Raw genomic sequence first — 22,710 nt, 5'->3', positions numbered from 1 at the left:
TCGTGACCAAAGGCCGCCGAGACCCGCCCGCCGGCCGGCCGCGAAAGCAGAAGCAGGCTGCCCTCGGAGCCGCGCGTCCTCCAACGTCCGGGCGCGCGGCGCTTCAGCCAGCGCACCGAGAGCTCTCTGGGCACACACAAAGCCGCCGCCCGCGCCGCACCGCCCGGCGGCCGCCGTCCGCGCCAGGGAGGGATCCGGCCGCCGGGCCGGGGACACCCGGCGCCGCCCCCTCGGCGCTCTCGGAAGGCCCACCGTCTCCCGGGCCCGCCGAGGAACCCCCGGAACCGCCTCGGCCGCGCGGGAGGAGGGCGGGGAGAAGACCATGTGAATGGGCTCCGGAGCCTGAGCGCCGCGCAGGTAAGCGGCCGGGGATGCGCCCTGGGAGGCGGTGGGGATGCTGCGGAGACGCGGGCCACCGACGCCCCCGCGCTGCGCCGCCCCCGCCGCGGGGCCCCGCGCTGCAGTCTCCCGGCGGTCGCCGCTGCTGCCTCCGGGGCGCCCCGCGGGGCTGCCGGGGAGTTGGCCCCGCTCGGAGTCTTCCCGCGGCCGCGCGGGAGGACACCTCTGCGGGGTGCGGCCCTGAGGTAGCGCAGGGATGGGGGGCCCGTTTCCTCGCCTGCGAGCGGGCGCAGGGTGAGAATAGGAATTGTCAGGGGGGCGAGGCTGGCCCAGACTCCACCCTCGCCCTCCTTTCGGGGGCCCCCCGCGGGGACTCGGTCTGTGTGTGTTGTTTTAATGTCAGGGATGATGTAATCACTTAATAATTGATGCCCCGTGCTGCTTCCCTCCCCACCCCACCCCACCCCTGCCCCACTCCTCCACCTCTCGGCCTCCTTCTGCGGTCGTCGCTTTCCTCAGCTCATCCTCCTGCCTATTTCTGGCACCTCCCTAGCACTTCCCCCATCCTCCCCTTCACTCTTCCTGTGCCACCACCCGCCCAACCTTCCCCTGTCCCCCTTGCTGGAGCCTTCGCTCTTCTTCTCTGCCTCCCCACCCCTTCTGTTCCCTCAACCTCCTTTCTCTTCCCTGCCCGCTGAATTTCCTCTCTACTTCCCAGATCGATGACGGTTTTTTGTTTGGTCGCCTCCCCTCTCTTATCTCTGCGGCCACAGGCGGAGGGGACTGGGCCAGAAAGAGGCCACTGAGGTTGGGCCCAGGCGGAGATTTGCTGGGACTCAGTGAGAAGCGGGATAATAAAATCACCCTTCTTGCCCCTCCTCCCCTTAATAAATCACACAGACTCGCCGGGTGTGTGTGTGTGTGTGTGTGTGTGTGTGTGTGTGTGACACAAAGAGCCCTTTCAGTGTACAGAGAGGAGACACACAAAGTACCCAAGGATGGGCACGATGATTCTTCTTTCTCTTCACTGGGGCTTCCCTTTCTCTCAGATAAAGCAGTTGATTTTCTCTCTGAGAGTCTTTCCTGCCACATTTACCAAAACATAAAAGGCCCCAGATGCTGCAGGGTGGCAGGTGCTGTCATTTTGCTGTATTCATGGACCCAGTAGCGTTGACTGGCAGCTGCAATACTTCTTAGATTTAAGGGGGAAATGATTCCAGCAGTCCCAAGAGTTGCTTTCTTATCAAGATAGCCTTCCTCCACCTTGTTTGAACCTCCTCTCCTCTGAGGATAGGTACTAAAAAGCTGGGGTAGGATAAATCGGTGTGGGAGCAGAAGAATTTGGCTTCTGAGTCAGATAATTAAATTAGTATTTGATACGAGTGAGGCAGCTAGATTTGCTTCTTCCCTCAAGTCTAAGAAGTGCTGAAGTCTTGAAATTTTGTCTGCCCATTGGTGTTGTTTTACCCTTATATTTAAACAAGTTTCCGGGGGCATCAAAAACACAGCATTCAAATTGGTATTTGGAAGGCCGTGGGAGACTGTGTCTCTTCCCTGCTTCAGGGGAGTCTTCAGACACCCACATCCTTCCTCTCACCACCCCAAGCGACTGCAATACTTTCCACCCTTTGTGCTCTTTCTCCTGAGTCCTGGCCCCATGGGTACTGTGCTTTCAGATGAAGGGACTCACAGACTTTTGGAGGAAGTGGTTTGTTAACTATCTAACGTTTGGGGGTAGGGGGGCACTTAACTATGAGCCGAGGATGTAGAGAATCTTTTGATTGAACTTTGAACCATCTGTTTGGTGTTCCTCTCAAGGAGGAAATGTTAATGTAAATCTGGAGGCTTAATGTTCCATTTTGTAAGCCAGTGGCTATTACATGCTTAATTGATAATATGAAAACGTAGGTTGAACCCGTTGATTCCTAAGAGCATGGCTCCTTGACTCTTAAGTTTGTTTTTCAAGAATTTTATTAGGAAAGAGTCATTTTTCAAGAATTTTATTAGCAAAGAGTCATGATTCATTAAACATTTACTTCTGTACTTTCTAAGGACATTCATCATGGAACTTTTTATATTTAAAAAAAGCAATAGGGTTAATGGGTATGCTGTAAAAACAAAGGGTTGTTTGTTTGATGCCAGACCCAGGAAGGAAAGTCCGTGCACAATAAGCTCACACTGTGTTGACCGAGCTAAAGAGACTTAATGATAAGGTTGAATGTGAACAAATGCACACTCTGCTTTCTGTACTTTATGCTTTGTCCTGGGTCTGGACTCTCCAATCCCATCAGATCTGCTTGCATTCTGTTTAACCTTTAGGGCTCAGCTCAAAAGTCTTTGATGTTTTCTTTATCCTCCCCACCAAACAAATCACCACGCCTCCAATTTTGTTTTCAGACCTCAGCAGCAGGCATAACGTTTGGCCTGTCTCTGTTTCCATCATTAATTGGTCAGCACATTGAGAGAAGGAACCTGGTCTTATCCTGTTTCAGTAAATGTGAGTTAGGTCTTTGGTATGTGCCAGGCACTTGGATTTATTAAACTAACGTTAGCATCTGTAACAAATAGGCCTGCAGAAACGTAATGGCTCAAAGGCAATAGACATTTATTATTCCTCATGCAGTAGTCCACTTTTTAAATGCCTTGGCCTGGAAATGACACCTATCACTTCCACTGACATTCTGTACACAAGGGCTGGTTAGGTGGCCGCATTTAACTGCAGGGGAGCCTGGGAAATGTAGGTTAGCCATGTGACTAAGAAAAAAGAAGAAATATATTTTGGGCCAGCAGCCTTGCCATATGTTGCCATTCAACAAGGCACAGTCATTGCCCTCAAGGAGTTTGTAGGCTGATGAAAACTAAATTGTATGGAAACCTGGAGCATAAACCCATCATTTCTTTTATTCTTTTGATTTCATAAGTTCAGATCTTTTTATTTTAAACATGTTTCATAAAACTTTGCTTTTTGTTGGTTCAAGTAGTTCCCACTCAGTGATTACTTGTAATACAGTGATCTCATGCCTCCTGTGTTGACTTTGGTATGGTTCTTTTACTCTAGTAGAACCTTTCTTGGCCTAGATTTTTTTTATTTGTTGATTTTATAGACTCCCAAAGTGGCTGGGAGGGTCCTTAGAAATCACAGTCCTACCTTCTTAACTGAAAGAGGAAATTAAGCAGAGTGCAGAGAACCTTCTTGCCTGGGGCCATGCTAATGAGAAGGGAGCCCTAGCCAGCACAGCACTCAGTCCTGCCTGGGTCCCCTTCACCACACAGCTGTCCTGACTTGGTGATTGTGATATCTGCGTATTCCACGGAGACTAAGTTTCCAGACCTCCAGGAGCAGGGCAAACTGCTCGTGTTCTGGATAGTCTCTGTTCTCCACAGGCCTCCAAACTATTGGAGCAATGCTGTCCATACTATTCATCATAGTTAATAATGCATATATTTTTGCTACAAACGGTTCATTATATTCATCTGTTCTGGAAACATTAGCCAAGTGTGTTCCTGTGTGCAAGGCACTGGGAGATAGGGTCATGAAAATGAATGCATCTGCTGTCCTTTTCTTCAGGGGCTCACAGTCTGCCAGGGGAGATAAAAGTAAATAAATAATAGCTAATTTTTATTGAGCATTTATTATCTGTCAAGCGCTGTTGAAGTTCTGGTCTTAGCAATAATGATCTGAAGTGGTTTCACTTCTCTCCCTTTTACAGGTGGGAAATTGAAGCAGGGGAGGTTAAGTAACTAACTGAAGATCATATAGTTATTAGGTGGTACAGTCACAGTTCAGACCCAATTAGTTTGGTTTCAAATCCCTTGCTCTCAGCCACTAGGCAATATGCAAAATACTATATATGGATATAATAATATTAATTAAAATATGTTACATGCCATAAGAGGAAGATAGCTAAATACTTTGGAAACTGATACTTCTAGTTGTTGTGAAACAACCTTATATTTAAATTTAAAAAGTTCAAGATGGGAAAGCAAAGCATGTTGATACTGGAAATACTTTTACTCTGTGTGATTTCTATTTTAAGCTGTGTCCTTCTGTGGGCCACAGATAGGTGGGTAAATGTGAATGGTCATACATATTTCCTCATTCAGCAACATTCATTCATTGTATCTACCATTTACCAGACACTGAGCTACATGCTTCAGGGGCAGAGGTGTGATCCTGCTCTAAGGAACTTACCTGGACAAAGGAAGTCTCTGCCTGCTGTGATTCTAGGGGCCCTCACAAGAGGAAGAGAGCACGTAGAATGGAGCATGAACTACACAAAGAGGTGGAAAAGTGGGGCAGCCAGGCAGCAAAGGTTGGAGGAGGTGTCTTTGAGATAAGAGTAGGAGTCAGCTAGTAGAGTGTTGTAGAAAGGCCATTGCCCCGGAAGGCAAATGCACTTTTAGGAAATTGGAAGTAGTTTTTGGAGGGGGGGGGGTATTGTAGAGAGACAGAGGAAGAAGATAGGCTAGAGAAAAATCTGAGTGTTCTTGTAAGTGCAGTTGACCCTTGAACAACTTAGGTTTGCACACAGTCCACTTATATGCAGATTTTTTTTTTTTTGATAAATATGGTATAGTATTGGAAATGTATTTTCCTGGTGATTATCTTAACATTTTTTTCTCCAGCTTACTTTATTGTCAGGAATATAGTATATAATACATATAGCATATAAAATATGTGTTAATCAACTGTTTATGTTAGCAGCAGTCTCAACAGTAGGCTTTTAATAGTTAAGTTTTGGGGGAGTAAAAAAATTATACACAAATTTTCGACTGCGTGGGGATTGGCACCCCTAATTCCTGCATTGTTCAAGGGCCAGAATGTCAGAATGCCATTTAACAGTTGTAAGTGGAGATGATGCTTTGATCTAATTTGTATTTTATAAAAGATTATCTGGCCACAGTGTAGGCTGTTGCAGAGGCAGTCAAGACCAATGCGGGGAAGGTAGTTATGGAAACTCAGATGAGCAATATATAAAAGTCTGAATGGAAGAAATGGAAGTGGAGATGGAACAACAATAACAAAAAAAAAAACAGAGTAAGAGAGGGTAAGACAGTATATTGAGGGGCAGGGAAGAAGAGGGGTCCTGGGAAATTAGGTGGAGAGAAACATGTAGATAGGTAATACAGTAAGAGAGGACAGGTATGTCAAATGATGACTTTATCATGGACACTTAGGACTTTCAGGTTGAGGTATGTCATAGGAGTGAAGAGTAAGACTTAAATATACGTCTATTAGCAGCAAATTAGAAACTACTTGAAATAATGGACATGGGCAGTATACTCAGGGACTTTGTAGACAGGGCTGGGGGAGAGCCCAGGAATGGGGGAGGTTAGAGGAACCCTGAATGGAAGAGCCAGAGTGTTGAGCAGGCCCAGGGGAGAGAGGTTTCCTTGATCACCAGGAGGAGAGGGTTATGCCCCGGACATTAAGCAAAATTAAGAATGAAAAGTGCAGTTTGATTTAGCACCAAAGATCTCCAAATCCAGCCAGAGCAGCATCAGGAAGATAAGGGGTGGAGGTCTAAGACTCTGCTGCTCCCTAGACCAAGATAGAAACATGTATCAAAACTGTGGAACATAAGACCTTAAGGGACTAGAGACCACGTAGTCCAACACGTCTGTTTTACTTAGGAGGAAAAAGGAGGCCCAGAGAGGCTAGGTGACTTGTCCAAGGTGGCAGAGTCACCACTTAAGGTCCACTGTCAAGCCATTCAGTCCAGGCGAAGGATGTGGTCAAGAGCATGGACTCAGGTGTGGGCCGGGTTCAGCCCCTTCCAGCTGTGTGAACGGGGCCAAGCTACCTAAACTCCGCGCCTCCCTTTTTTCACCTTTAACCCGGAGATAATAGTTCTTACCTCAAAGCTTTGCTGTGAGGAGTCTGTGAGTTAATAAACGTAAAACCCCACATATGGGAAAAGTGATGAGTTTGCTGCTGTTGTTAAAATGTATGCGTGTGTGTGTGTGTACACACATACATGTAACAGATATACATACAATACATATATCCCTTAGGGAAGGAAAGGTGAAGATGTACTGTCTGCATAGAAGGAAATTTTGAATATTTTAGGCAGAGATTTGGGTGATGGATTGTCAGGTCTGGATCAAGAATTACTGGAAAGCTTGGAAAGTTTATATAGTATGATTGAAAACAGCATACTTAGCAAGTCTTTGTTAGAAATGCAGAGCCTTTTTTATTCTTGAGAGTAAAAAAAAAAACAAAAGCACTTTGAAGTTAGCCCTATCAAAGACTTTCTTGGTTTTAGTCAGATAACCAGAATTTTAACCTATTAACAATGTAAATCCCTTGAGTTTGACTTCAGAATGTCACCATACCTCCTGAAGACAGAACAAACTAGAGAGTAGGGGGAGAAGACCTGAGTTATGACTTTCATGCACTTGGTTCCTATGAATAAATGGTGATTTGGGTTAGAGAGAGAGTGCTCAGTGTTTCTAGTTGAGCAAATCTAATTTTTAGCCACTAAAACACATGAGTAGCCTAAACCGTATTACCTGGAGGGACTTGGGTGACATTCAGTACAGACAGCCTAGGAATAAGTGGCACTCTGGACTTGATTAGGACACAGTAATCCTAGAAGGATATAAATTGAACTGGATTTATCGTCTAATAAAAACGTGGGAAGGAAAGATAATGCTTACTGACTCATGAAACTTTAACAACGTTTGTAAGGCTCTGAGTTGTCGTAATGTTTGGATGAGAGCATTTCCCCATTCATCTCCGTGCTTCCAGGGTGACCCACGTGAGGCCTCACTCTGGATCGGAAGCCGACTTGGGTCCTTCCTGGGTATTTTTAGGAAGCAGAGGTCATCATATATTCAGCCCTTGTAGACCCCATGTCCTCAACAGCACCCTGTTGGTTTGGACAAATGTGTATTGAACGTCTATTAACTATAAATTTGGGGGAGAAAAAAAATACAGCATGAGAAAGTTTTAGCCCATTGTTCATTTCAATTCATAAGGCTTTTTCTGAGGACTGCTTACTTCTGGCCTTGTGATAATGTAAAAAACCATGTAGCACACCATAGCTACTCACCCCTCCTTAAATACACCATAAAAATAATAATACCTACCGCTTTTATTGCACCCCAGAGGCCTTGTTAAGTGCTTTACATACAGTAATTTACTTAATTATAACAACTCCATGAGGCGGGTGTTATTATCCCCATTGATCAAATGGGAAGACTGAGGCTCAGAAAGGTAAAGTAACTTGCCCATTGTCACACAGCTAATTACTAAAGAAGTCAAGTCTGTCTGGCTCCTAGGCTCATGCCTGCTTTTGCTCCAAAGCTGTGGTTCCTCTTTCCCTGCCTACTTTCAAATGACCTTGCCTTTGCTTTGCGGTTGTTTCTGTGTTAAGTGTTAGAGGATATAAAGACACCTTTTCCCCCCAGTGGAAACCTCACTACTTCATTACTCCTCTCAAGACTCACCTTCTGGGAAGCCCCCTCTTTGGTCCTTTCTGTGGGCCCCCATGGCACTTGATTTCTACCTCATCATCACCATCATCATAGTTGGACTTGTAAAGCAAGATGGAATCAGCTGGGTGGAAGAATGGGTGAATACTGGTCTTTTTCATTGACTTATGAGCTCTTTGGAAGTCAGGGACAATATCATATTCATGGTCAATTGGCCAACACAACACCCAGCACTATTCCATGGTATACTATCATTATTCCTACTTAACAGATGGGAAAACTGAGGTTTAGAGGTTAAGCGATTTAGTCAGGCTCACACAGCTAGTAAGCATTAGAGCTGGAATCTGAACCTGGACAGTCTGGTTCCAGAAATCTATGCTCCTAACACTAATTTTGTTCCATCTTTCAAATGAGATTGTAAGCCATGAGTATGGAGACAGTGGATATCATCTCCTAGCCCAGTACCTCACAGTCCATGCTCTGTAAACAGCAGCTCTCTTGTTCTTCCATCCACCCTGGCAGAACAACAAACAATATATTGAACTAGGTCTTAGCTCATAATAATAAGGAGAGAGTTTTAGGGTCATGGTTACATGAATATTCTCTGAGGATCTTACAGAGTGCATATCTCCGGGCCATCTTCTGAGTCAGTAGGTCTGGGGCTGTCAGGGTTGAGCACCGAACTCCCTTCTGGATATGAGAATGGCAGTAGGGATGGAACCATCAGGGAGGCAGCTTCTGAAAGACAAGGAATGAAGCAGGCATAGTGAGTCTCATCCACATTGATGGGGGCAGGCTGTGAAGTGGTAGAAAATCATCAGTCAGCCCGAGTCAGCAGCCGCCCAGGGGAGGCTGGGGATCAGAAATCAATCACAGAAAGACCACTTACTTTGTATTTTTAAGATTTCTAAGTACCTGCTTCTTTTGAATGTGCTGGTGGGATTTTATCTGATGAATTTAAACACTTTCATTTTTCTCAGAGCTTCCGTCTTTGAGGTTCCCAAAAATAGTAGGCTTTTCATGGAGTTGTATAAGGATTCCATCTGCTTTATACTGAAAAGTAGGGCTTTAATGGAAAATTAAAAATGAGCCAGATCGCCTTTCCCACAACAAAGCCCAGGGCACTTTTCCCAATCCTTTCTTCTTTTAATCCCCAGCAAAAGTTACTGAATCTGTATTTCTGTGGGATCACCCCCACCCTCCAAATTACATTCTACCCAAAAGCCAAATAAACACTAACAAGTTTCTTCATTTCCATACGTTGTCGTATCTATTTAAAAGCAATAACAGTTTCAAATATTGTCACTTATAAAATTTGATTTTCATTTCAGTTTTCATTTTATTCCAGAATTGTGTGATCTGTGGCCTATAACTAGGCACATGCACACAAGGATACCTGAAAAGTGCTGATTTCTGTTCATGGTTTCTATTATTTGCTCTCAAAGTTTGGAGGCTTTCACCTTTCATTGTAGAGTTTACTGTCTAACCTACAAATATAGAGCACCTCATTGTTTTCAGTTGTAGGAGCTGAGTTATCAACGAATGCTAACATTCTGTCATTCTCTGTCTTTCATCATCTCCTTTTACTTGAAAATGCCAATTCTGTGGCTGTCCTTTATATATACTGTTGCCCAGTCTATATTCTCTTGATATGTTATGTCCTTCAGGCTCTCCCGTGGTTTGCAAATAATGATTGCAGTTGCTTCACTCCTATACCTTCTAAATTGAGTGAGGGGCTGTTGATCCATGTGAAATGGATGTACCAGCTGATGTAGATACTGGTTCTCTTCCCTTGTCCCTTTACTTACAACCCAGTGAATAGGAGCAAAGACCAAATTCCTTAGGCTGGCATTCAACACCTTCCATGTCCACATTCTTAGTCATACTTGGCTCACCTCATTTACCACTATACTAACACTTGATTAGCCAGATGTCAGTCTAGTATCTCATTAATATGAAAAATGTGTTCTGGCCTTTGTTTTCCCTTCTTGAAATCCCCTAGCCCTTCTTTTCCCTCAGAATTCTACCCATTTTTCAATCCCAGCTTTAGGAAGTTTCCCCTAATCTCCTCATCCTCTTACATTGAATACTTATGACCAGTTGTCTCCTAATAAATGATGCCTTATGTTGTTAGTTAAACTCTCATAGGAGAGATCTAAGGTTCAGAGAGATTTTGTGACTTGCCCAAGGTCATATATCCAGTTACTAATTTAGTTTAGACTATAGGTCTCCAAGGAATCTGTGTGGGTCCTGTATTCTCAAGAAACTGTTGGCCCTTTGTGTGCAAAAATGTTGTTTGCTGGCCCCCCATAGCAGGTAGCACGATGTCATTCGTAGTGTAGATATTCAGTGGATGTTTATTTGGAGAGGCCCTGGAGCAGGGCCCCGGAGTATGTAGCTGGTCTCCTGGCCATCTGTGGGGCTTGGATGTTGAGCCTGTGTAGTTTTTGTAGTTTCTGATGGCACCAGGTTGACTCTCTACCAGCCCGCATGGTTTAGGGTCAATGATTGTCCCAGACTGGTTCAGGAACCACTGTTGTATTTTGAGGATGGTGTGTGTTTAAAGATCTTGCCCTCGTAATCTTGAGCTTTTGGTTAAACATTTAGAGTGGTCAGGGAAATAGTTACTTCTTTGTCCTCTGCCATCAGGTTTTCACCAATAAGATTTTCACTAAAAACCATAGGAAGTTACCAGTGGTGCAGTGACATCCAAGACCAGGAGAAATGCAGAATGTTTCAACACTGGGAGGAAGTTGGAAGAAAACAGTAGTGGATGGTGGAAGAGTGCAGAGTGGCCACCAGGGTTGTGCCTGGAAGTCTGAGAGGACTGGGGAAGCCGGTGCCCATCCATATCTGCACCTCTCCAAGTAGCATTTACCTGAGTCCCTCAGCCATGTGACATCCAGCCGTGACTGTGGAAGTGCCATCCTCTCCCTGTGTTAATTTGGTTCACTTGGTAGTATCAGCATCTGAAGAATCTCCCTGGCAGGGGAGGAAGGTTCTTTTCTAGACTTCAGGTCCTACAAAGTCATGACTAACACTGTACCCCAACCAGAGCCTCTGTATCTCCATCAAAAGAATGACTGAAAATAAACCTTATGAAATGTTTTCCACGGTTAGGGGTCATTACTCGAGTCATTTCTGTAACAAGATGACAACAGCATAACAGTCAGTGTTTGTCAGCCACTCATTAAGAGTCTTCTCAGCTACCTGTGGAAAGTTCTCTGTGATTCCTCATGAATGCGTCGCCCTGCCTAGCCCTCACCTGGATGCCAGCTTTCATGTATCTAAGGGAGGGAGAATAAATAAGAACATTTTGTATGGATGTAGTCCAACTGCTGCAGCCAGAAAGAGGGGAGGTACCTGGTGCTTCGCTGTTGTTTGAAATGCCATTATGGTCTTTGGAAAGCGGTAGTGAACTTTTTTCCCTTCCTTAACCATACATGGTCCATGATTTGAGCACCTCCTCACCCCCAACCCCCCTCCCATTTCCACAGCCACCTCCTTAAATGCAGGAGATCACATGCCAGTGTCCTAATACACTCTCTCCTTGGCTGGCATGTAATGTCACCACCTCATGCATTTATCCAGTTTGTTCATGTTCAGTCATTTTGGTATATCTCCCTGTCAGAATTGTCCATTTTCAGTAGCATGCTTCTAGAAGGCTGAAAGCACACCTCATTTCATTTGTGTTGTGCTATGTAACACTACACTGAGCTGTGCATTTATTAAATGCTTGTTGATTATGATTCTGAGCTTCCAAGCTGGGAGGTCTTACAAGTGTTTTCAGTACTTCTGGAATGAGATGCATCTTGAATATAGTTTCTTCTTGTAGGTAGTACATCAGGTCCTTTGCATTGGTAGGTCCTCAAAATCATGGTTCAGAACCCAGATTTTGGTTGCACAGTGTTTTAGGTTCCCCCTTATGTTCAACTTCCTTGGGTGAAAATGCCAGTGATGCCAACTTCTAATGCTGTTTTCAAATTAGAGGCAAGGCATAGGTAGATAATGTGCCATATCACATCCTTCTTTTCATATAGGTGTGGTTGTCCATATAATTCCCACCGTCTTGTAGTCATTATTCAACACATTGTTGATTTCAGACTGTTAAGAGTTGCAGGTAGTTCTCCAAGAGACTGAGATTTGCTCAGTGAAGGCCTGTGAGGTGTGGCTGGCAAGGACCTATGAGGACTCCAGAACAATGAGCTGAGCCAGATGCCTCTGTGAGTGCCAGTAGCTCCAGGGAAGTTCTGGTTAGTTTATGCCTGAATGTGATATAAGGAGGACTGGCACTTGGAAAACTGCAGATGTTCTTTGTACCTTGGCCCAAGTATGCCAAATGAGGAAGGGTGCGCTGTGTGAAGGTTTAAGAGTCCCCGATCTAGAGTTCCCAAGGCAAACTCCACTTCCCAGATCTCCTGTCCCGAGCTGTGACAGAGGTTCTGTGTGTAGGGGTTGAAGTACCCTGGCCTCCATCCCCACAACAATGCTCCCATGCACTTGAGATCCAGAACTGCCAGTGTGGGAAGAGCCCTGCTCTATGCTGCCCACCAGGACACTCAGCTGGGCTTTAAGAACCTTCTAGATGAGCTAGAACATGCGGAAATGATCCACTAGTGAGGGTGATGTTGGTGAGATTGGAGGGAGGGGGGGATAACGGATGGAAGAGGATCAACAAAGAGTTGGCAGGGGCAAGATCATGATGAGTATAAGAGGAGCCCTTGTATTAGTCTTTTGTGGCTGCAACAAATTACCCCAAACTAGGTGGCCTAAAACAACAGAAAAATTTCTCTCACCGTTCTGGAGTCCAAAAGTCTTGAAATTAAGGTGTCACATCCAGTGACACCTTGTTCTGGAGACTCTGTTCCATGCTTCTTTCCTAACTTTTGGTGGCTGCTGGCAGGCCTGGGCGTTCCTTGGCTTTTAGACCCATCACTATAGTTTCTGCCACCAATTCACATGAGATTTTCCTTTGAGCATCTTTACATGGCTTTCTCCTCTCTCATAAGGATGCTTGTCACTGGATTTAGGGCCTACCCTAATTCAAGATGGTCTCATCTCAAGATCCTTAACTTCCTCTTTTTTATTTTTATTTTTTAATGTTTGCTTGTTTAGAGAGAAAACGTGAGCAGGGGAAGGGCAGAGAGGGAAGCAGAATCCCAAGCAGGATACACACTGTCAGCACAAAGCCCAACATGGGGTTCAGTCTCACCAACCATGATATCATGACCTGTGCCAAAATCAAGAGTCGGTCGCTTAACCAACTGAGCCACCCACGCACCCCATCAAGATCCTTAATTTATTAATTATATCTGCAGAGACCCTTTTCCCCATGAGGGGATTTCGGATGGGCATCTTTTATAATGGGAAGGGGGCTGCCGTTCAACTCACTATAGCTCTCAACAGGATAAAAATTAGCAGTAACTTGAAGTGAGAAAGAACACATGAGAAGGGTATTTGCAAGTCTGAATTCCCACGAAGGGGCAGGCACAGTATTTTACACGTGTGATTTCTAACTATCACTGAGGCAGATGAAGATACTGACATTTAAAAAAAATTTTTTTTAATGTTTATTTATTTTTAAGAGAAAGCATGTGTGCAAGCGTGGGAGGGGCAGGAGAGAGAGAGACAGAGAGAGGGAGGGAGACACAGAATCCGAAACAGGCTCCAGGCTCTGAGCTGTCAGCACAGAGCCCAATGCAGGGCTCAAACTCACAAACTGTGGGATCATGACCTGAGCCCAAGTTGGACACTAAAGCAACTGAGTCACCCAGGCGCCCCTGACATTTTTATGTGAAAAGAAAGAAGTTCAAAGGTGTGGATGTCCTGAAGCTTTTCAGTAAAATTGGAGGCTGAGCCATTATCCAAGGTTGGAAGGTTCAAAGATAGGAGGACAGGGGCGCCTGGGTGGCGCAGTCGGTTAAGCGTCCGACTTCAGCCAGGTCATGATCTCGCGGTCCGGGAGTTCGAGCCCCGCGTCGGGCTCTGGGCTGATGGCTCGGAGCCTGGAGCCTGTTTCCGATTCTGTGTCTCCCTCTCTCTCTGCCCCTCCCCCGTTCATGCTCTGTCTCTCTCTGTCCCAAAAATAAATAAACGTTGAAAAAAAAAAATTAAAAAAAAAAAACAAAGATAGGAGGACAGCTTGGCGAATCTAGAAGAAGTCCAAACAGCCACAAAAATATAGAGTAATATTTTAATAGATGGATAGAAATTATTACAGAGAGGGGTGACTGGCTGGCTCAGTCAGTGGAGCATGTGACTCCTGTTCTCAGGGTTGTGGGTTTGAGCCCCACATTGGGTGTAGAGATTACTTAAAAATAAAATCTTTAAAAAAAACCAAAAATGTATTACAGAGAAATAGTGAGGCCCCATTGGAATTTGTAGGTATTTTTTAACGGCTCGCTTTAGCCCAGTTTTGTGATTTGGCCTTGTAGTACTTGTTACTTTGGAATGGAAAATCTGACCGTTGGGTGACCTAGAGTTGAGAATTGATTTGAACCATCAAGTGAGGAGGATATTCTTAGAGACTAAGGAAAATATCGGTTGAATCAGCTGCAAGTAGGATTTAGGCTGGCTAGGGGAGCAAGCTGGAATTGGGATGGTAGATGCAGTAAGGAAGGATCTGTAGTCTTACGGATATGATGCATGAACACAGCAGGTATGGAAGAGGGGAAACAAAGGCAGGAAGCCCTCGGAAGAGGAAACCTAGGGGAGTGTAGAGTTCTAAAATGATGCCGAATAAGGGTGGCTCCTTGTTGAATGGATAGCTGCTCAACTGTAGATTAATGATTAAGGACATTAGGTATAAATACTTCAAGAAACTGAAATCCATAGGCCTCTTTTGCTCTTGGTTCAAATATGTGTACAGTTGACCCTTGAGCAACACAGAAGTTAGGGATGCTGACTCCTTGGGCTGTCGAAAATCCATGTATAACTTTTGAATTACCAAAAACTTGAATGTTAATTGCCATCTGTTGACTGGAAGCCTTATTGATCATCAAAAGCCGATTAACATATTTTGTATGTTATATGTATTATATACCATACTCTTACAGTAAAGTGAGAAAATATTAAAACCAACCACAAGAAAAAATACATTTACAGTACTGTACAGTATTTATCCAGAAAAATCCAGGTGTAAGTAGACCTGTGCAGTTCAAACCTATGTTGTTCAAGGGTTGGCTGTAAATGATGTCTTCTAGAAGAATGACATGTCAGCATGTTGCACTTTTAAAAAAATCCTGGATAATGGAGTGCCTGGTTGGCTCAGTCAGCAGAGCATGCTACTCTTGACCTCAGGGTCATCAGTTTAAGCCGCATGTTGGGTGTAGACTTTACTTCAAAAAAATTTTTTTTAATTAAAATTTAAAAATCCTGGGTGAATGTTCTGGGCTCTCTGAAACCTTACATTATGACCTTGTTTAGTGGGGGATAATCTTAAACTAGTATTCAATTTACTTTACTTGCCTTCTAATTCTTGTTTCCCTGGGAATCTCCCCCATTGAGGCGAAGGATTCCATTACTTCAGGGGGAGGACAGAATATGGTCTAGGACAAAGAAGACGTTGTTCAGCTTTTGACTTTCAAAACAAGCCCTTGAAGCATGTTTCAGAGACCAGAATTAGCCCAGGCCTTCACTCAAAAGAGGCAGGCTTTGTTAGAAGAAAAATGATTGTGGATTCCAAGGAGGCAGATCTCAGAAGGCCTGGTATATATTGTGTAGTAAGCCATGCAGGAAGGAGGAAATACCTTCCTGGGATGGAGCATGGAGCTTGTAGAGATTAGGAGGAGACTAGAGCTAAATGAATGGGTGGCTGAGATCCCCCACTTCAGGAGAGTGGAGGAGAATCTGCTTGCAGAGAGCACCCATACCTTGCATTTGGTCTGGAACCCTGGAAGGAAACTACCTGTAGTGTACTCTACAGGGGGGCGTGTTTAGGCAGAAGCAAGCCCTCTCCATTCCCCAAAGCCTGCATGTGGCATAGGAGCGATCCCACGGGCCTGTAGGCCCCCTCAGGCACATGTGGAGGTGCAGAGGGAGCTGGGAGGCAGAATGAAGGCGGCACAGAGTGAACTGTGCAGTCTCACTCCTGGAGACTGGTTGGGTTCAATCTACCAGTCACATCAGCAGAATCAGGCCAACACCCAAAGACAAAGGGATGAAACATCCCAGGGACGCCAGTGAGGGCATGGAGGGCAGTGCCTAGACTAGGTCCTCTCCCCATCCTGCTAACCTGGGGTGGGGGCAGAAGGGCAAGGGAAAAGAACACAGCCCTGAGAGGCAGTTTAGAGAAGTTTAATTTGACTAATTGCCCTGAAGCAACTAAGAATTTTTAATCTGAAGGGATTAAGTTATCTTGAAGTGGCAAGATTGTTTTTGTTACTATCATCAGAAATGCAGTGGTCATGATCAATTTGAATTAAACACTGGAGAAATGAAGTAACATTTTTAAAAAGTATTTATTCATTGGGGTGCCTGGGTGGCTCAGTTGAGCGTCTGACTTCGACTCAGGTCATGATCTCCCGGTTGGTGGGTTCAAGCCCAGTGTCAGGCTCTGTGCTGACAGCTCAGAGCCTGGAGCCTGTTTCGGATTCTGTGTCTGCCCCTCCCATGCTCATGCTCTGTCTCTCGATAATAAATAAACGTTAAAAAAATTTTAAATAAAAAAAAAGTATTTATTTAGGAAGCTCTAGGCCCAACAAGGGGTGGGAACTCATGACCCTGAGATCAAGAGTTGCATGCTCCAGTGACTGAGCCAGCCAGGTGTCCTTAAGTAACATTTCTTGTGTGTGTACAGCTGAGTAATAGGTGTAAATTTCTCTCCTGCCACATTGCATCTGAGCTGTATTTTATCTTGATGATGATGATGATGGTAACAATGATGGCAGCATATTCGCTGGCTTGTATTCTTAGAGTATGCTTTTTCTTTTGAGTAAATCATGTCTTCGCATACGTGTATTAGGTTCACTTTGGGCAAGAAGTGGGAAGATCTGCCCTCAAGGAGCAGGCTTGTCTACCAGATTTTCCCAAATGTAGTGGGGATTTGGGCTTCCTGTTTTTAGTTTGTGGCAGTTCTTCTGAGTGCCCTGGAAGGGAGGACTTCAGTTGCCAGGGAGACTCATTTCAGTGGAAATTATTAGAATTTCAGGACTTTCTTTAATCAATTTACTGTGATACTGGAGACTAGAAGAGAAGATTTACTGGGTGTGATCCTTCAGTTCCATATTTTAAAGGAATCAGGATGAATACTAGAGATTGTATTCAATCTCTGATTATCATGGGAGAAACTCTTCACTTTTATTCAGTCCTCATGTACTAAATAAAGCATGAGTATATGGAGGGATTCATTTTCGAGTATAACTCATAAGTAGTTACCAGAACACTAAATGGGGGGGGGGGGGGTAGGTGGCAGGCGCAGAAACCAGTTAGCTCTTTTTAATTATGTCTCATCCCAACTTGACATTCGTACAAGGATGATGCTACATTTAAGAAGATGTTTTAAAACCTGCTGTTTCTTGAAATTCCTAGTAATTTGAGAAGGGAAATCTTTAGTCTTGCTTTAAAAAGTGTGTATTTGGTGGTGTGTTGAGGATGCTGCTTATATACTTTTCTACTAGAAAATTATGGTGGCACTTTGAGCACATCTTCTCAAAATATACACGCATCTCCTATTTTTCCTCATCTGTCAGTGGGAGCCAAGAGAACTCGAGATGTGGGATCATAACACTGTGGAAAGGAGTCACTAAAATAATCAATACTATAGAATTTTTAAAGGTTGATTTATTAACTGATACCATGTTTGGACCTTCAAAATCGGAAAAATAAAATTTCTAAAACTTAAAAACATGTCCATGTACATTAGAAGAAAAAAACATTTTTATACTGAGTAAGCATTAAAAAGAACATATGACCATAATTATTTGGGGTATACATTCACTCTAGTCAGTTTCTAGCTATATGTCTCTAATACCCATGTCACATATTTTTTATGAAGAATGAACTGTTTTAAATATTCTCATAGGCTTGCCTCTAGTCGTCTTCAAAGTTGTGTCTTATAGTCACTATGAAATTGTTACTGTCATCAGTTGGCATTCATGGTATACATCAAAATATTTTTTTCGCAGAGAAAATAGTTCTTTCTACCGATGCACATGAGCTCAGAGCAAATTCTGCTAAATGGAGGCTTTCCTCGGGCTAACTTTTTACGTGTTGAAATGTGTTAATATTTTAGCCCAAATATTTTCACAGGTCTTTTACCCTCAGGATTTTTATCATTAATAAATATTTTTACAGAACTCATGAAAATAAATTCCTCTGTGGTCCTTTTGAATGTCTTGTCACATTTAGATGACACAAATTGTAGATCTTCATAATTTCGCTCCATTCTGGTTCCTAATATAAATGTATCCAATTAAAACTAGGAGCACCATCAAAACATCACCTCAAGTCGAGATCCTTCAACACATCATAATACAATTTCAGAATTAAATCTTGGACACTGTTTTTAGTCCCTCCTTTGCTTTGTCGGGATAAATTTCAACATCTTCCTTTTTGCAAGCCTTGTTTTCAATAACTGCAATTGGCTAAAAGCTTTAAAGAACTGAAGTGTTTTGGCGCTTCGTTCACTGCTTTAATGAAAGATTTCCAACTGTTTTGGAACAGAATGCACCCAAACTTTACAGGATTCATCTATCATACCATTATGCAACAACTAGGTTGATTTAGAGAATCGTTTCTCAAACATTTTTTTCTTTTTTTTGGTTAAAGTTTATTTATTTTGAGAGAGAGAGAGAGAGAGCGAGCGAGCATGAGCAGGGGAGGAGCAGAGAGAAAAGGGAGAGAGAGAATCCCAAGCTCCAACTCACAAGGCTCAGGGGGCTCGAACTTACGAAATGTGAGATCATGACCTGAGCTAAAATCAAGAGTCAGACGCTTAACTGACTTAGCTACCCAGGAGCCCCTCAAACATTTTTTCTAAAACTTGGTTGCTGATGACAGGTGGCAAAGTAAAAGGCACATATTATTGTGCTGAAATGTTAATAATATTCACAAAACTTTGTCAGAAAAATTTGGTAGTTGTGTTTTCCTATTATTTGTCGATTTCTACATCTATAGTTTTTTGTGTTTTTTTTTTTTTGCATTTGGTAGGATATAGCCACTTATTTGAATGCAGTTATGAGTTATGCATATGCATACGCAATTCCAAGTGACTTTCTGTTCCATAGGTTTCTTGATTTAGTAAGGGCAGTTGTTTTTTAGCATTATAAAATTTATATGTGTATTTCGCCTAAAAAACAAATAATTTCCTCTCTCATGTTAAGCTTTTTTTTTTTTTTTTAAGTTTTTATTTATTCATTTTTGAGAGAAAGAGCATGGGAGGGGCAGAGAGAGAATCCCAAGCAATCTCTGCTGCCAGCAGAAGGCCCAGTGCAGGGCTTGAATCCATGAACCGTGAGACCATGACCTGACCTGAAATCAAGAGTCAGATGCTTAACCGACTGAGCCACCCAGGCACCCCCTCATGTTAAACTTTTTACAATTTACAGTGGCATTCACAGTAACAGGAGATGTTTCACCTGTGACAGAATGAACTTCCACAAGCTTTATTTGATCCCAGGAAATAGATGGAAAAAAAAAAAGCAAACCACTGTTGGAATTGATTTTTTTCTACTTAAACCACTGGTTAATACTACCTAAAACTGGAATCATTTAACGGTTAAATTTCTTTTCTTTTGCTAATGAAGCCAACACATTAAAAGCTATCACTTCGCTTTTCATATATGTACTTATTTACTCAGAAATAAGCAGAATCAACTTAGAATAGCAAGCATTTGATCTAAAAGAAAAGTCATACTTCCTAGAGTGCTATGTTAGTGAACCTTCTATAGCAGTATGTGTTAGATTGTCATCCTCGGACACAACCTTATTACAAAAGTGATTAACATTTGAAGTAGTTGCTGATCTGTGCTTCTGTAGATTTGTGGCTGTGGTTTATGGAGTGAATGATATCACTATGGCTCCCATGGTGGATAATGAATATTAACCAGCAGTTTGTATGCGTTAACATTCCATCATCAGCTTTCTCGAAAAATAGAAATACAGTACTTAATTTTTCACTGAATTTGCCATTTTTTCCTTTTTGTTTCATTATCGCCAAAAGGCACGTTACGAAGTGAATTAGAATAGCCATCGATAAATGACAAGAACACTGTAATGAAAGCATTTACACCATTCTTGAGAAGGGCCATGTCCTGAATATATTTCATGTACACCTAACCTGTAATCTTCTGTTTCTCACTGACCCTTGTGATGGGTGTCTTGTGCAACTCTAGCTGCAGCATGGCTCACAGCACAACTGATCACTGCATCCAGCATCTGCCAGGGGCACTGCCCTCTGAGACTGGGAGGAGTTGGCTGCCCTGAGCTGCTCATGTCCAAGTGTTCTTTATTTTATTGGTGAGCATCCTGTCTATTTTCCTTGAGAGGGAGGTGTTTACTTAGGCCAAGATTGGAAAAGGACAGGAAAAGAGATGGATTGTCATTGGTCACCTTTCAGAAAATTCTCTTCACCTTGAGATTATCTCACCCACTGGCAGTTAAGTCTATCTATGGCAGAAGCTGGAAATGCAAATCCAATCTTGGTACATTTTGATGCAACTAATAATAATACTTGGCTTAAAAATGAATCATTTACACAAATGTTTAATCTGACGAGTGCCCAGGACAGTAGATATCATCTAGCATTTTCACAGAGGAGCCAAGGTGCAAAGTCACCCCAATTAGAGATCACATTTCTCCATCTGCTTTGTATTGCCCTCTTTCATTGGGACGATTCTGATGACATTACTGCTCTGCGCTCCTCCACTGTTGACTTCCAATCCCACTTCCCACATAGCTGAGTGAGCTTTTAAAAATCTATGTGAGATCATGTTGCTGGGGAACACCACTCAATTATCTTCCTATTTGCAGTTAGAATAAAATCCGGCTCTTCACCAAGGCCCAGGAGGCCTTTTATGCTCCCACCCTTGCCCAGTTGGCTCCACCAGATTTTCAGCTTCCAGGGGACCCATATCTTGCCTGTTTCCTTTGCCAACATGGCACATGAAAGCTGCTCAATGTATTATCTCAGAGAAATAAATATGGTCTACTTTGTGTTGATGAAAGGAAAAAAGAAAGAGTGTCTTGCTAATCTGTGACAATAGGGAAAAGCAAGTGTAAATCTCTATGTCCTAAGTATTATTTCCCTCTCTTAAAACAAAATTGGACAGCAGCACGTATCACAGGACTAAATCCTTGTCATTAGCAGAGGTGTTATCATGCCTACAAACCTTCTGATTCTGCAGTTTCCCAGCCCCACCCCATCGAGAGAAGTGAGCGTGCCTCACAGGGAATCTATTGTTTTCACCAACATTAGATGGGAGATTTTGTTGTAATTAGTCTTGGTGTACAAGAGGAGGAAAGGTGCTTCACTGGTTGACTTGGGGGAAACCGGACCATATGATGGTGGTGGAGGAATACCTCGAAGTCACAATTTTGACATCTTGTGGTGTTCTTACACAACTGCTGTCTATGGGATTGCTTTTTAAAACATGCTACTGTTCAGTTTTTATCATGAATGCCTTTCCAAGGACAGTGAGTGGTTTTACACACTATGACATTGTTTCCATGGCAACTAATGTATTTTAGCAAAGAGAGACTGCTAGAAGTAGGCTAAAAAGGACAAATACAGAAATGGCACAGTGTAAAATGTGGGGCAATGTGTGTTGTAGTAAAGATCTTCCCCCCTCCCCGACTTCTTGTTTAAGAAAACCAGCGTAACTAGATCTTAACTTCTTCACTCTTAATAATAAAATTTTTACTGCACCCAATACTGTCTAGTATTTTGCTGACATAATTGCTTTAGTTGGTACTTGGGGTTTCTTTTTTGTTTGTTTATTCTAACATGATGCTCATTCTGTCACCACATTTGTGATTTCATCCATTTTTAAGATTAAGTTATTTTCACCTTGCATTCTCACGTAGAGACCACCTCGTTGCTGTGCTGCCCTTTAGTGCAGTGTTTCTTGAGAGGGTTGTCTACACCACCTGTCTCTACACAGTGTTTGTTTAAAAAAAATCAAAGCCATTCCCCTCAGACTTCCACCCCACTGCTTGATCGAGTTGGTCACACCCTCGTCCTCCAAGGCTATTACAATTACCTCTTTTGTTTGTTTGGAAGCTAACATGTATAATTATACATTTCAAATAATTCTACAAAAAAATGAAGCCACATCTATTAACATTACATAAAACCAAGGGATCATGTTACTCTGCTTTGTGCATCTGAATGGGCTTGGATTATTTTGTTACGTGATAATAATCCCCCTCCCCCATGCTCTTAAATAACCCCAAGGGGCGGATAGCGGCCAATTTCCTATTTAATATTAAGAGAAACCAAGGGCTGGATCTTATGACTTAAACAGATAGCAAACCAGTCTATGGGCCAGATTATACCCTTGTTTATTATGTTTCATTAGGCCACATGAGGCATTTTAAAAATTAAATGAACATTTTTAAATGGGGCATTTTTGTATAAAAACTGAGATTCCCTGTTTCTTTTGAAAAAAATTGGAAGGTCTGACAAAACCAAGCCTGTGTTCTCTCATGACAGCGGCCTCAGGGCTCTTCAGCTCACCCAAGCCCCACCTCACCTGCTTCATTCATTTGTTTTACCTGCCTGGCCCCATGGGTTATTTAATGTCACCCTTCCTGCACCCCTGCCCCCACCCAGTCACAGAACAAATAAATTACAGAGCTAGAGATAGAACTGGATCCAACCCAGACGCCTGAGTAGCTCAGTTGGTTGAGCATCTGACTTTGGCTCAGGTCATGATCTTGCAGCTTGTGGGTTCACGCCCCACATTGGGCTCTGTGCTGATAGCTCAGAGCTGGAGC

At 43.2% G+C, this 22,710-nt stretch overlaps 1 protein-coding gene across 4 annotated transcripts in view; it reads left to right on the top strand.

Moving 5' to 3' along the window:
* Positions 1–218: 218 nt before the first annotated feature.
* Positions 219–22,710, top strand: part of FYN (FYN proto-oncogene, Src family tyrosine kinase) — a 214,445-nt gene continuing 191,953 nt past the window's right edge. For 3 of the 4 annotated variants that reach the window (XM_086707615.1, XM_086707614.1, XM_086707604.1), the window contains exon 1: positions 219–357. The gene's annotated coding sequence lies outside the window, so the exon portion shown is untranslated. The remainder of the gene's footprint in view (positions 358–22,710) is intronic. The other variant, XM_086707605.1, reaches the window with a different exon arrangement.

The sequence above is a fragment of the Puma concolor genome, chromosome B2, assembly GCF_028749965.1.
Source record: "Puma concolor isolate L17-30 chromosome B2, mPumCon1.1.hap2, whole genome shotgun sequence".
Classification (NCBI taxonomy): Eukaryota; Metazoa; Chordata; class Mammalia; order Carnivora; family Felidae; genus Puma; species Puma concolor.
This window is presented reverse-complemented; position numbering and strand designations above follow the sequence as displayed.